At 44.1% G+C, this 15,266-nt stretch overlaps 1 protein-coding gene across 2 annotated transcripts in view; it reads right to left on the reverse strand.

Annotated features, from left to right (window-relative positions):
• Positions 1 to 15,266, reverse strand: part of SCAP (SREBF chaperone) — an 833,069-nt gene that overhangs the window by 38,598 nt on the left and 779,205 nt on the right. The gene's annotated exons all lie outside the window — the stretch shown is intronic.

The following is a 15,266-nucleotide window of genomic DNA, read 5'->3' on the forward strand; positions in this document are numbered from 1 at the left end:
TTGCAAGCACTCCTTTTTTTGATCATGAAGAACCAAGCAGGTTGGTTGGTTGTATCCCAATTTCATATATATTTTCCAAAAAGGGGAATACCATTGGCTAAAATTTCAGAACAAATTTTCGGTTGGTGGTCTTGTAAATGTAACATTTGCAAGACACACCCTCTGTGCAAGGTGTTGGCTCATAGCAGGTAGCAGTAGTGCTGGTTTCAACAGGAGTGTCCAAAACCAGGGCAAAATTTAGTTTGAGATACCTGCACTTAGCGGTCATCAACAGTTCTGAAACCGTAATCAAGGTCAGCGAAAAGGGCAGGCCTTTTTTAGAAACTTCCTCAACACGAGCAACAGAAACTGCAGTTCTAACCCTCATCCCAACCATCCACCAAATAGCAGTGCTAAAGAAGAAATAATCAGCAGCTCTTTGCTAACAGGCCTCACTGAATTTCTAAGGGGAATTGTGCCTCCATTGTTCTTCACCTCAGTGTCTGGGTCTCCACCCTCCAGCCACAGGAATGCAGTCAATAAATTTTCCCTGTCTGGAGAGATTGTATTCACCCTCCATCTTATGCCCAGCTAAATTAAGGGCCACCCAAATGGATCCCACTGGTCCCAGTAATCAGGCTCTTAACACCCACAGTTCAACTACTATACATGTGCACACACACTCACTGCACATACACACAATCGACGCGCACACTAAATGGCGGAACAAGGATCTGAGTCGCATAATAGTAGAACTTTACGCAAGAGAGTACAGTATATCATCTGCTCCATGGCACAAGAAAAAAATCTGGGAACGCCGAGGATTCAAAATAACAAGTTACTTACCTTTGGTAACGCTTATTTTGGTGGATACCAAGTCTACCTGCAGATTCTTCATCTTTTGAATATCCCAGGTGCAAGACTAGATCCAAAAATATTTCTCCAATAGATCTCCCATGCTGGCAGGGAGCACCATCTCCAAGTCAGATCTACATCCGGCACCACATGACATCACTGGAGCCATAAAGAGTCTGCCATTGGTGTGCTGACATTAGTTACCATCTTTTTTTTTTATTGCGCCTTCGAGGCTAACAGATGACATTAACTAAAATAGGTGCAGTTCTGATCATTATCAATAGAATAATATATTTACACGTACTGATGATATTTTAATAAATAACTATGTATAAAACTTGCTTTCATAAATAGCTAAAAGTAGAAAATAAAGGATTCATGGTCCTGAAAACCATGCTACGGTATGGAGGGTGGGTCGGTAAGAAATCTGCAGGTAGACTTTGTATCAACCAGATAAAGGGTTATCAAAGGATATTAACTTCTTCCGATGGATAAATCAGACTAAACCAAAAAGTCATGTAGAAATGAGTGAGCAAAGTGACCATCCCTTCTACAAAATGATCCATCCTGAAAGTGTTCATTTTTTTTATTGCTTTTCCCTATGTATCCTATGAAGAGTTGATAATCAAGTCCAAATTTTCTGGTTCTGCCAATATAGAAGCTGACTGCCCTTTTGGGGTCAAGTCTATGTTGTCTTTCTTCTTCCTTCGTAGGAGGAGGTGGAGAATAGAATGGGGAAAGTGTGACGGATCGACCTAAGTGGAAGGGAGTAACTACTTTAGGGAGAAAGGCAGTCCTGGTCCGAAATACCAGTTTGTCTGGATAGAAGGTAATATAGGGTGGTTTTACACTCTGTGCTTGTAGTCGCTGACACGCCTTGCTGATGTGATGGAAATCAGAAACATTGTTTTGAAGGATAACAACCTTAACATTCAACTGTGAAGGGATTCAAAGGGAGAACACATCAAGAAAGGATGCAAGAGTGGAGCAGTCCACTTGAGGTGAAACGCATCCAACAATGCTCCCAACATCAGATATGGGATAGCGCATAATTTATGGCAGTGAGTGATTTGTGGCAAATAGATCCACAAGAGGCATTCCCCATAACTGAAATATGTCCTGGTTCACCTCTCAGTGAAGATGTCACTCATGGTCTGTCAGATGACGATGGCTCAGATGGTCTGCTCGCATGTTGAGCACTTCGGCCAGGTGATTGCGACTACACAAATGTGGTGGTCCTGAGCCCCGGACCAGCATCACAGAACCTCTCTGCAGAGAAGAGACACCACCTCTTCTCCCAGTTTTTTGATGTCCCACATCGCTGTTATGTTGTCTGTGAAAACTTTGACCAAGAGATTGCGATGGGAAGAAAGGAAGGAAGGCCTTCAGAGTTATAAGTATTACCCATAATTCCAACAGACTGATAGGTAGGCTATGTACTTCCAGTGACTAGAGGCCTCTAATTTCCAGTTCCTCCAGATGAGCTCCCCACTCTAGGGTAGAGGCATTCTTGATAAATGTGGCTACCAGAGGCGAAGAGCAAATCAATTTGCTTAGATACAGGTTGTTGTTCATCTCCACCATTGCAGATACACTGCTGTGTTCCTTTTGATGCTTGCTTGCAGTTCTCCAACGTGTTGAAACTACCGCTTGTGGAGGCATCACTGGAGATCCCTCATGTGCCAGTGTGTAGGTGTGACCAACAGAATGTAGGAAGCTAGCAGACCAGGCAGGCATAAGACTGTCAGGATTGGAATGACCCCTCCATTCAGAAGCATCAGAATCATAGCCAGAATGTCTCGAATCCTCTAAGGTGGAAGGAAGGCTTGACTCAATATGGTATCCAATACTGCCCCCTATGAATATTATGCGTTGAGAGGGCACCAACGGAGACTTGGCTGTGTTGATTGAAAAGCCGAGGTTGTACAAATGCTGAGTCATTTCTTGTAAGTGGTGAAACAGCAACTTGGGGTCTTGGCTTCGATTAGCTAGTCTTTCAGGTAAGGGAATACAGTCTTTCAGGGAATACCCTTCATACTGAGGGGTGCTGCTACTGCTGTGGTGCGAACGTGAGCCCAAACGGCAAGATTTTGAACTAATAGTGTTCTGATCCTACAATAAAGTGGTGATACTTTCTGTGTGTCTCAGGCTAGGCATATGGAAATAGGCATCCTGTAGATCGAAAGACACCATCCAGTCTTCCACATTCAGTGCTAATAGAACCTGAGCTAGGAACAACATTTTGAATTTCTCTTTTTTGAGGAATCAGTTCAAAATCCTGAGGTCTAGGATCGGTTGTAAGCTGCCATCCTTTTTGGGGATCAGAAATTATCTGGCATAGCATCCAAGTCCCTTTTCCTGCTCTGAAACCAATTCCACAGCACCCTTGAATAGACGGCAATGGACTTCCTGTAGGAGTATCTGCAAGGATTTGATCAGCAGAGACTCTAATCAGGGAGGTATGGAATGGGGCTGTGCTTGGAAGGGTAGAGTATACCCCTTTTCTACAATTTGTAAGTCCCAAAAGCTGACATGATGGACTTCCATTTTTGAAGAAAAAAGGATATGCGTCCTCCAACTGGTTGATAATGATCTGATCTAAAAAGAACTAGGGCTGCTTTCCTGCTGTTGCTGGGGAAGAGTAAGAGGGTTGGGAGAGAGGAATACTTTGCTTTTGTCCTCGACTATGTCCTTGTTAATGCCTGTAAAGCGGATTGGACTATTTCTGTTGTAGAGCGGTCTGCTCCAAAAGGAAAATCCCCAGCATAATCCTCTACATTTTTTGTATGGTCTGTAGTCTCTTAATTGAAATTGAAGACCCAAGGATCTAGCCGTTGCCTTACTAATCCTTGATTGTTCAAGAGCAGAGGCCGCCTCTGCTCCAAAAAGGTGCGAGCCATCAAATGGTAGGTCCATTAGTGTTTGCATTTCCTGCGAAAAGCCTGAATTCTTGAGCCAACCATGGTGATGAAGGGATACCCATGAATCCATAGCCCTGGCTACTGAATCCTTTGTATCCAGACCTAACTGGAGAATTTGTCTGGCAGCTGCTTGTCCATCTGCAACAAACTCGGAGAAGTGCCCCCAAAGATCTTCTGAGAGGCTTGGGGTGACTTGGGCAGTATCCAGTAGAGCATGTACATATCTGCCTAGCAAGCAAGTTAGATTAAGGGATTTCAGTGCCATACTACCTGCGGAGAAAACTTTCTTTGTAATATGCTTCATCTTTTTATATTCTCTATCTACTGGGGTTTTGGACTAACGTAAGGACTGAACTACTAAGCTTTTGGGAGAAGGGCTAGCTGATAGAAATGTGGGACCTCCTAGTGCTGGTTTGTATCTTCTTATGAATGATCTAAAGACCGCAGTAGAGGTACTTGGTTTTTCCCAAATTGCTAGTATATAGGCTCAGTGTGTCTTGTTCAATGGTAGAAGAGGCTCAGCTGGATGTGTATAATAATGCAGGACTTAAGTTAAAATATTAGATTGTAGTTCGGCTATAGGTAGATTTAAGTCCAATATATCAGCTGCTCTCCTTACTACAGAATGACAAGAGGTGACTTCTGGAGGAGGAACGCCTGATGGAGATAGGAGCTCACATTCCACAGATGCATCTAAGTCACTAGCATCTTTCAGGCCCTTGTATGTGAGGTCTAGAGATGATTGGTCATCTTCATCATTATTCCTATCATGTGGATCATCCTGAGGCTCAAAGTCACCCACTGCAAGTCTTTCTTCTAGAAATCTTTGCGCTTCTCTTTTTGATCTGTGAGGCCTCATAGGCAGTGAATGTGAATGCAGTTTTGAGGCAGGCAAAGATAAAGGTTAAACTGGAGGAAGCATTGGAGTAGTAGTTGATAGCATCGGAGGCTGCGGGCCGATGGAGTGTCCTATGGCCATGATGCCGTCTATTTCGGCGCAGGATAGAAAAAGGAAGGGATGTCCTTCTCGACACCGATCTTGTAAATGCACAAACCGGTAGAGGATTTGTCCAAGATGCTTGCCGAAAAAGGTAGAAAGGAGTGAACGCTGTAGACTGAAACAGTGTCTATGTTACAGGATAGGGGACCCATGGGGCCAAGAGGCGTGACAGTGGGAATCATGGCTCTACTAAATATACTGAACATGGCATTCAGAATATTTGAAGGATGAATCCTCAGAGAAGGAAATTTGGGGTATTTGGTTTACACTGGGGCCTTGGAGAGGTGGAACTGGATCCGAAGAAGCTGGCATTGGTTCCTTCGACACCGGTGGCGCCAGGTCAATTGGTGTCGGCACTGATATGCTTTCATCTTGCGGAGGGTGTTCGACTCGTGACGAGGTGGGGTCGCCTGTCTCAGAGAAAGTAACGGAGTACTCAGCCACCACCACTTTACGTAACTTACTCAGGGCATGGACAGTAGTCCTATGCCCAGTATGAGGACATACTTGGTGTGCCCCTCTAGGTAAGAGAATGGGCCTAAGCCTCTGCACTTGCCAGTTGCATGTGACAATGGGGTGGAAAAAAGTCAGGATACCAGTTACACATGCACTCAATTCGCAGGGGGACATTCCTGTTGCAACTCAAGATTTTCTATTTTTTTAAATTATATTTATCTTCCATTTTATATATAAAAAAAAGAATAAAAAATGTTACCCTTGAATATGCTTCCGGGATCTCATAGGTGGCAGACCGATTAGTTGTTTGATTTTAACAAAGACAAAAGTAGTAAAGAATTGGTTTGCTGACATAGACCATGCTTTTTTGTAGCAATTGGTGTGTGGAAGCAGGCTCCGAGGAGGTTGAATGTATCCATCCAGTTACTTTGAAGTAGCTGCAGGAGTAATTTGTGTAAAGCAAGTAACATGAATTGTTCCTTCGCACCTGACCCAACTGTGGTTTTTGGGTCTAAAGTATGCCAAATAACTGTAATTACTCCTTCCACACACGGAAATGTTTTTAATACATTTATTTACCTGTGTTGCTTGCTTTTTAAGCAGACGTTGGGTGTTTAGGTTAACATTTCTTTTGAATGGAATTCTGGCAGAGTGGAACAAAATACATTGTCACACTGAAGCAGTGAAATATTGTGCGTGTTGGAGGAGCTATTTATTGTCATATATGGTCGGGTCTTTCCTGCAGACATAGAATAGCAGGCTGCCTCTCTTCCTCTGGATTGGCGTCTTTTCTGTTGCTAACTAGGTCTGTTGTGTCAAGGCTGCTGCCTGCAGGGCCAGGAGGACTTCCTACAAGTCAGCCTTTGATCTGCCGACCCATCTCGCCTGGCACATCACTATTACTTCTGCTGCTGGTACCCCTGCCGAAGCAGTCAGATCCACCTCCATGTCCCCAAATAAACAAAAAGTAATGAAAAATGACTTATTAAAAACCAAAACTGATCAAAACAAAAACAGAAGAAAAAAAAATCAAGACACAATCGAAGATAACTGGTTTAGTTTACCAATGATGAACTCACTTTGATTCACCACAGTGGAACCAGGCTGACTCTGGGGACTTCATCCTTCACTGGGCTTTACGCCAGGAGGTGAGACATCCATTTTCCCGCCTACTGCCTCGTGCTCATCAGCACGTCCCTCTCCACCGCTGCGGGACCGGGCTGACTTTGGGGACTCCATCTCCCACAAGGTTTTACGCCAGGAGGCACTGATGTCCATTTGCCCGCCTCCCACTTTTTGCCCAGCGCTTATTAACATGTCCCTCTCCCACAGCTCAGGACACTTAGATTCACCGCTGTTGGACCTGGCTGCTTTGGGGACTCCAATTCCCACTGGGCTTTGCACCAGGAGGCACTGACGTCCATTTTACTGCCCTTGCCTTTCGCCAAGCACTTATCAACACATTATCCTCCACACAGCGCTTATTAACGTGTCACTCTCCCACAGCTCAGGACACTTAGATTCACCGCCATTGGACCTGGCTGCTTTGGGGACTCCAATTCCCACTGGGCTTGGCACCAGGAGGCACTGACGTCCATTTTACTGCACTTGCCTTTCGCCAAGCACTTATCAGCACATTATCCTCCCACAGCGTGGGCTACGCCTGGTCCAAGAGCAAGCCAATCCACACCCGTTGGAACCCAGAGGATGCTGGGCAACCTCTTTAAAACCTTTCCCAAAAGGAACTGTAGTTATAGTCTATATTTTTATGGCCCTACCTGTTATGTTTCAACAGGCTGTGTGCTAGAACAGGGGACTGTTTGCTGCTGACTTTTCCATCCTGACTTAATTGGATCTATAACGTGTAAGTCTAAATGAGAAAGATGAAGGCTGCAGATGTGGCCAACGGTCCCCCCACTGCAAAGAAAGGTTGCAAATCAATAGGCAGGAACTGTGTTATGGACAGAATTGATGGCCTCTTGGAGGAAGTAGGCGAGTTATTAAACGCTCCTGTTGACTCTGATCTATTGGTTCCTCCAAAATGTCATCCCGGCCATGTTCAAAAGAAAAGGCTAAAAAAAACAAAAGGTTACGGATATGTTTACTAAGATGAAAAATCCAGCCTCAGTCTATCCCCCCCCCTCAAACTTCTCTAAGAACATTACAGAATTCAAGTATTGTTGCTCTGAGCTTTGGGGACAACACTTTGGGTTTAGTTAATATAGATGTACCATATGAAAATTGGTTTGCTGCTATTTTTATCTAGGGTGACAGCGAGCTTGGTGGGGAAGAGAGGATAACCAGTGTCCATGATATCCAGTCTAGTGTGTCCTCAAATGTAGATAAACTACTGGAGGTGATCGAGGGGCGAGTTCAGAGATCTGAGATCGGTTATAAAAATTCTGGAAGGGAAAACTGACACAGTCATGATGTAAACTAGTTATCTCGCCTGTTGAGGTCCCTGGGAAAAACAAGAGTATACCAGCCCACATTCCTCCTACGGCACAGGTGGACATGCACCCAAGATCTCAAGTTACTTACCCAGCAAAGGGTTCTGTGGGTTGGCCGCCTACTCCCCAACACTAGTGGGCTAGAAGAAACCACACAAAAGCAGTCACTTTGATCCGGAAGGGTGGGGGGACTTTGGATGGACAGCAGTAATCTAGTAAAGCCAGATACACATAGGTGGGTACAATATGGGGAATGTATTGATCATGACAAATCTTCTGATTCTTACAACCATCAAAGGAGAGGGTTAGTACAGAATGGAACTCAGATATGTAGACCACCAGGTTCCCACGGCCCAAGACTAACAGCCCAGTGATCGAACTGGCATAGCAGGTTGGCTGCTGTTGATTAAATAAAATCGCCACTTGGGAAGCCTGTATTCAGCCAATACAGGAGACTGGAGCTATAACAACAGAAGCTATGGAAAGAGAGAGAGCCCCCTGATTGCTGGGAAAGGGCATAACTTAACCGGACCAAATGTAATTAGCTGTCTGGCAGACAGAAGTGGGGTCAGTCACCTGTCGACCCCTGTTTAGTGAAAGGGGTACTTACTTCTAGTAACCAGATAACCCCTAAAGATTGCACCAAAATGCAAATGGAATGTGTCCGGAATAGCGCCCAAGTTGGAGGATGCGGACTGGGGATAGTTCATACACGAGTACGACATTTGTCTCCTACAGGAGACTTGGAGCACCTCCCAGTAATTAGAAACGGGTACACCACTTTTTGCCCCCCCCCCCCCCCCCCCCCGGCAATCCAGTCAACTAGTGGGAGGACCTACGGGGAGCCTGGCGATGTGGGTAAGGACAGAATTGCAATGTTCTATAAGAGTCCTACCAGTTATATACTTGGATGTATTGGCAGTCAGGGTGGACTTTTAAAGTGTTTAGTACGAAGGAATGTACTATTTTACGGGAAGTACAAATGCCATGTTTTTAATATGATCTTGTTCAAAGTTTTAACAGTAATTTTATGTATAGGGTATACTTTTAAGGTTGTAATTAACCAAATAAAGTTTTCTTACTTACTGACTTTTAAAGTGGCAATTCCCTGGTGCCATTTAATGTGTACCCCTGGGTTGATGGTCGAAATGAGGAAACTATAAGCATCTTATAGGATTTCTTCACAGAATACAAGGAAAAGTGGAGGTTTTAGCTGCTGGCGATCTAAACTACCCTTTTGACCCATTGTGTCTTTCGATTTAAATATAACAACTAAGCAGGATGGAAAATAGAGAGCTTCCTACACTAAAATGGTCTGTAAGGGCCGCACAACTGCTTGCACCAACCCATAAAATTAGATCTTAGAGCAGCTAATGGGAGAACTATGTCAGACATTGAGGGCAGACACACATTTAACAGGCCAGACCACACCAGTCGAATTAACTATTTTTATATCAGCCTGAAGGGTTGCTATTTTTGCATGATATGGTAGTTATCGAAAGGGCTGATAATGACCACAATGCCCTTAGTCTATCGTTGTTGGGTGCCCTAGCTTACGTACCCCAAACCCAAAGCTGTGAACAAGTCACTATGTCAGACTCTCAAATAATGAAATAGACAACATATTGGAACGTGGGGATTGGTTGAAAAGTACCCAGAGGTCCTGGGGGTACTTTTAACAAGGTTAAGGAGCAGGTAGAGATACTGGATAGCTTGCCTGCAGAGGAAAGAGGCTTGATTAAGAGATCTTTTGGTGAAGGATACTATGCCTGCTCCTAGGAACCTTGTAGAGTGGCTGAAGCTGGGCTTCTGTTAGCAGCCAAAACAAAAAAATAGACCCCTTCTTGTGTAGTGTAGGGCAAACTATAAAAAATAACTGGTAAATGCTAAGAGGGACTGGGAAAATGGACTTTGGGATGAGCTGTCTCTCGCCATGAGTACTAAGGATAATGAAAGGGTCTCAACCTCTGTGGCACTGAGAGATTATGGTCGTAGGAAGGCATTAGATTTTTTTGTGCAACCCAAGGACTGGGTATCTCACTTTAGCAATCTGTACTCTTGTAGCAAGGACCCAGCATAGGTGGGTATAGACCCTTTTTTTGGCAGCCAAGCTAAAAAAAATCAGAGGCAATTTAGTCTAGTCTTATAGCTAAAGCACCAGGCCCTATCGGATTCAAAACAAACTTTTTAAATCACATCTGGAAATTTGGGGTCCCTATATGAACCATTTTTCAAATTCCATTCTAAAGGGTATGAAGAGTCACACCACCTGGCGCACTGCAGAGATAATCCCAATTTATAAGAAAGGCGAGCATAGTGTGCCGAGTAACTATCCTCTTTTTAGTTTAATCCATGCTTTACAAAGATTTTTTGTAAGGAAGTTTCAGCGCACCTCTTAGATTGGACTGAGGAGAAAAATTTAATATCTGACCTCCAGGCCAGGTTCGGAAGCGGTACCAGCACGGTTGACCCGATTTTCCGATGTAATTGTCTTTTTTGGAAAACTGTAACAGTCAACAGGGGTCAAACTATTTGTCACCTTTGTTGACTTGCATTCAGCTTTCGACCTAGTCCCTAAGGCATTACTCTGGTCAATCTTAGATAAGATGAGTATCCCTGCTAATCTATTGCAAAACCTTAGCTGGCTCCACGCACGTGTCTGGTGGAGGGGAGCAGGGGCTACTCACTGACCCTAAAATAATTTTGCGGGGGCAGGCAGGATTGCGTTTTGGCCTCCTCACTGTTTCCATTATATATAAATGATGCAGTGAAATGGCTTGATAAAGACGGTTGTGATTCACCCAAATTGGCAGTTAGGAGAGTCCCTGCTTTACTTTTTGCGGGAGACACTGCTGATCTCTAAATCACTCAAAGGTCTACAGCAGCTAATGAACTATTTTAACACTTTTTGTAAAGAGGGTGGGTTAGAGCTTCATAGGTCTTAAACTAAATTTATGATATTTAATCAAGCAAAAAGTAACGACTACAAATGTAAGCTGTAGTCTAACAATGACCCTGTAGAACATGTTTATAATTTCGATTATCTAGATTAACACCAAACCTGGGTTGGTCTATGCAGGTACAAAAAAAAAACACAGTGCTCTTTGCTACACTACACTACAAAAGTGGTAAATATTTTTAATAAAACTAGTCCAAAGAGAGCTGCTCCACACATTGAAATCTACAACGTGAAGGCATTGGGAGCCGTCTTGTATGGCTTTGAGGTGTGGGGTCACGCTAATTGTATTATTTTAACATTTGCAGAAAATAATTTTATTAGGTCCCTCTTCGCACTCCAGAAGAGTTGGCCCCTATATCTTGATATGGAATTTTAAGAAAAATCTCCAGGCAAGCAGAGTATAGACCTTTGCTCTACTGGCATAGTCTTTGGTCTTTGTCTGCTTATGAGCGTATAGGGAACTCTTAAGGGATCTTTGGGCCATACCTGATGTCCACAAAATACCATGGCTAATGCATGTTAGACTTACATTAACAAAGTTGGGATTGAAAAACTTTGGGTAAGCCCGGAGGAATCAATCTCCATTTCTAAAATGGACAATAAATCGGACTACTGGGAGTATGTATCTGTAGAAACTATTTGTAGTAGTAGAGGCACCGTAACTACAGAATTTACTAACTTTAAAATGTTCCCTGGGCATGATAAATTAATCGAGGAAATCACGCCCCCTTTGACTCGGAAATAGTTAATAAAATTTAGATATCAGCCTTTTCCTGCTAGAGCATTTTGTACTAATGGGCCAATAAACAACATGTGGGCGATGAGTGTCCAGCGTGTAGATGGCCTTCAGAGACCATGCCCCATATTCTATTTATTTGCCTGCTTATGACCCCCAAAGGAAAAAAATGCTCCTTTTCTTGTGCAGGAACCTGGGCACTAAGAGGTATTCAGGATGTTAAGGACGGATAGTTCCAGGTTGGTGGTATTCGCTGTAGCAAGATATCTTTTGGCTGCCTGGATTTCGCGTACAAACTGTATCCAAGTAAGCGAACAAGAACTGTCACAATAACTATGTGGGTGGGTTTGGCTGAATTATTTTCTTTTTCATTCTTAACACTGCCTCATCCCTCGTAGATAATCTAAAATATGAATTTTAACCGTTTGCATTATCTATGTTTTAGTGATTGTATTTTTAACATTGGTTTTTAACCTTCTAACTTTTTAGTCTTATGTTAACTTAAATCTATTGGTATTGTGTTATATGTCTCGTGAAAAAATTGAATGGAAAACTGCACTTTAATGCTTGGTGAGCCATTGCTATTTTGCACATTCTTTGGGACCAAAGATCAAATAATCTGGGGCCACATGTGAATACTAAAAGAATCATCATTTTATATTAGCAGTCTTATTGTATTGTGCATAACTGTCATGTTGGTTTCCCATGATTTGAGTGAAGCCATTGCAAAATTTACACAGGCTTTGCATTTGTGCTAAACTGAATACGGGAACCCGCATGAAACTCTACATGAAATGTGTGGCTCCAAGACTATAATGTTTGTACCTTGAAATTTTTGATCTGTTTGATTGGATGATTTTAACCAGTTTTCGTATTAGCGCTTTTAGGATCCTTGGTTGATAGAAATAAAAAGAACAATTGTTACTTACCTGTAAACAGGTGGTTCTCCAGTATTGGTGTCTTTCATAGATTCACATGCTTGAATATTCCCCGTCGTCGGAGTGGGAGTCCCACAGTAAATAAAATAGCAATAACATACCAATAATATGTAAATGTAAAACATAACAGATGAAATACACATTAGAAAAACAGGCAGTAAATGCCTAGACATAATTCCTCATAGGAATCCATGAATAGAGAAAAAACACTTGTAGCCTATTCCTGTCATTATGTTGGTCCAAACTGTAGCCAATCAGGCGCCAGCAGCCCTCCAGAACCTTCTCCTCAGAGCTCAACACCTCAGATTTTCGTAGCACAAGAGTGACCACAGAGTCTATGAAGTAAAAATTGTTCTTCTCCAGTATTAGGGTGTCTTTCATAGATTCACATGCTTGAATATAGAATAGAAAGCAGTAATATCGGAAGAAAACTTCCCAGTCATGATACATATGCATAGACTTATAAAACCAATATGCGTATAGTCATGCAAAACATACAGTAATAAGGTAAACCATAATGGAGGAGGGAAGACAGAGGCTCACCTTATTGAAAAAGATTGCGAAGCACAGCCTGTCCCACTGCAGTGTCTGCTTCGTTGATGGCACCCAAGCAGTAATGTTTCGTAAACGTGTGCCTGCTTGACCACGTGGCTGCTCTGCAGATCTGATGCAGCGGCACACCGGCGAACAGGGTAGTTGAAGACGACATCGCCCTGGTCGAATGAGCCCTCACTGAAGACTGAAGAGGCTTGCCTGCCTGTTGATGGCAGAAAGCGATGGCCGAGGAAACCCAACGAGCAATTGTAGGTTTGGTAAATGGACGCCCTTTGTGGAAACGTCCATAAGCTATGAACAGTTGATCAGCTTTACGAAAAGGGGCTTTTCTGCCGATGTAAAACTTTAAGCACCTTTTAATGTCCAAGGAGTGCAAACGCTGCTCTGCTGGAGACTGTGGATTAGCAAAGAAAGTCTTCAGGAAAAAAGGTTCGTTGTTGTGGAAATCTGAAGGCACCTTAGGCAGGAATGCAGGATTAGTACGAAGCACTACACAGTCAGGTTGAAACTGCAGAATTGGAGGATTTATAGTGAAGGCATGTACATCATTTACGCGACAGAAGATGTCAGCGCAAGGAGAAGAGCAACCTTCCATGTTAGAAACTTCAAGTCTGCCTTGTGTATAGGTTCGAAAGGTGCTTTCATAAGTTGTGACAACACGATGTTAAGGTGCCAAGTAGGAGGAGGGGGCCGAATCGGTGGGAACTTGAAAAATTGGCGTATTATCCTGGAAGAACAAAGAGAAGTGACGCCATCCTGGAGGAAGCGGGAAATTGCCGCCAGAAAAACTCTCAATGTTGAATGCGAGAGTCCAGACTGAGCAAGTTGCAAAAAGAATGGAAGGAGCTGCGCAGGCGTGGAATGAATGGGATGGATCCCAGCAGCTGCGCACCAATGGCAGAATCTCTTCCATTTAAGTTTATAGGTTTTAACCGTTGACGGAGCTCTAGCCTGAGCGAGGATGTCTCTACAGTCTGGGGGATGGCTAGGTGAGCAAATCCAAGGTGCTCAGGTTCCAAGCTGACAAATTCAGAGAGGAGGGGTCTGGATGGCAAATCTGACCCTGTCCATCGTGAGAAGGTCCACCCGAGGACGAAGACGGATGGGCTTGCACTGGGATAGAAGAAGTAGCTCTGAAAACCACGCCTGACGAGGCCATCTGGGGGCGATCAGAAGAATGTGGCAAGGCTGTCTCCGCATTTTCCACAATACCCGAGGCACCAGAGGGATAGGAGGAAAAGGGTAAGCAAAGAGATTGCACCAATTCATCAAAAGGGCATTGCCCTGTGATCCTCGGTGGGGGTGCCAGCTTGCATAAGATGGGCATTTCCGGTTCTGTGGTGTGGCAAAGAGATCCAGCGGTGGATGCCCCCATCTCCGAAAAATCAGTTCGAGTGATTGATGGTGCAACTCCCACTCGTGGGTCGATGACGTGGACCTGCTGAGGGAATCCGCTAGGATGTTGGAAACCCCTGGTAGATGGACTGCAGTGAGTGTGACTTGATGACTTAGAGCCCAGGCCCAGAACGACTGCGCCAGATGCGACAAGATTGGAGACTTTGTTCCGCCCTGCTTGTTTATATAATGCATGCTGGTTGTGTTGTCCGTCTGAATAAGGACTGACTCTCCTTGGATCAAGAGATGAAAGGACTTGAGCGCCAGAAAAATGGCCATCAGCTCCAGCCTGTAGATGTACCAGGCTCTCTGAGGCAAAGTCCACTTGCCCTTTATAGACAGGCCTTGAAGATGAGCACCCCATCCCTCCAACGAGGCGTCCGTCGTCAGAGTAAGTTCCGGAGTGATGGAAAGGAACGACAAACCTGTCGAAAGATTGGATGACCGCGCCCACCATTTGAGGGCCGCTCTCATGCGGGCGGTGACACAGACTATGTCGTTGAAAGAACCGGTGACCTGGCGCCACTGTCCATCCAGTTCCTCTTGAATGGGACGTGTCCGTAATCTGCAATTTGGGATCAATGCAATGCACGATGACGCCATTCCTAGAAATTATTTTAATAGTCGGACAGAAACGGACTGTCTTGCTCGCAAGAGAGTCACCAATTGAAGAATCTTTTGTTGTCGCTCCTGAGATACAAATGCTTTTGCAAGAGCCGCATTTAACGTGGCCCCTAAAAAGTTCTTGCAGGTTGCTGGATGTAATTGGGACTTGGCCATGTTGATGGATAGACCGAGGGAGCGAAACACCTTCTGACAAAGGCGAGTGTCCTGAAGCAGCTGTGTACGAGACTGAGATTTTAGAAGACAGTCGTCCAGGTAAGGAAAGATCTGTACACCCTGAAGACGTAGATAAGCCACCACAGGAGCCAACACCTTCGTAAAGACGCGAGGGGCTGAGCCTTTAGAGCTCTTAATGGCCGAGGCCCAGCATACTTAGGGCATAGACTCAGGTTGACACA

The sequence above is a fragment of the Lissotriton vulgaris genome, chromosome 10 (genome assembly GCF_964263255.1).
Source record: "Lissotriton vulgaris chromosome 10, aLisVul1.2, whole genome shotgun sequence".
Lineage (NCBI taxonomy): Eukaryota > Metazoa > Chordata > Amphibia > Caudata > Salamandridae > Lissotriton > Lissotriton vulgaris.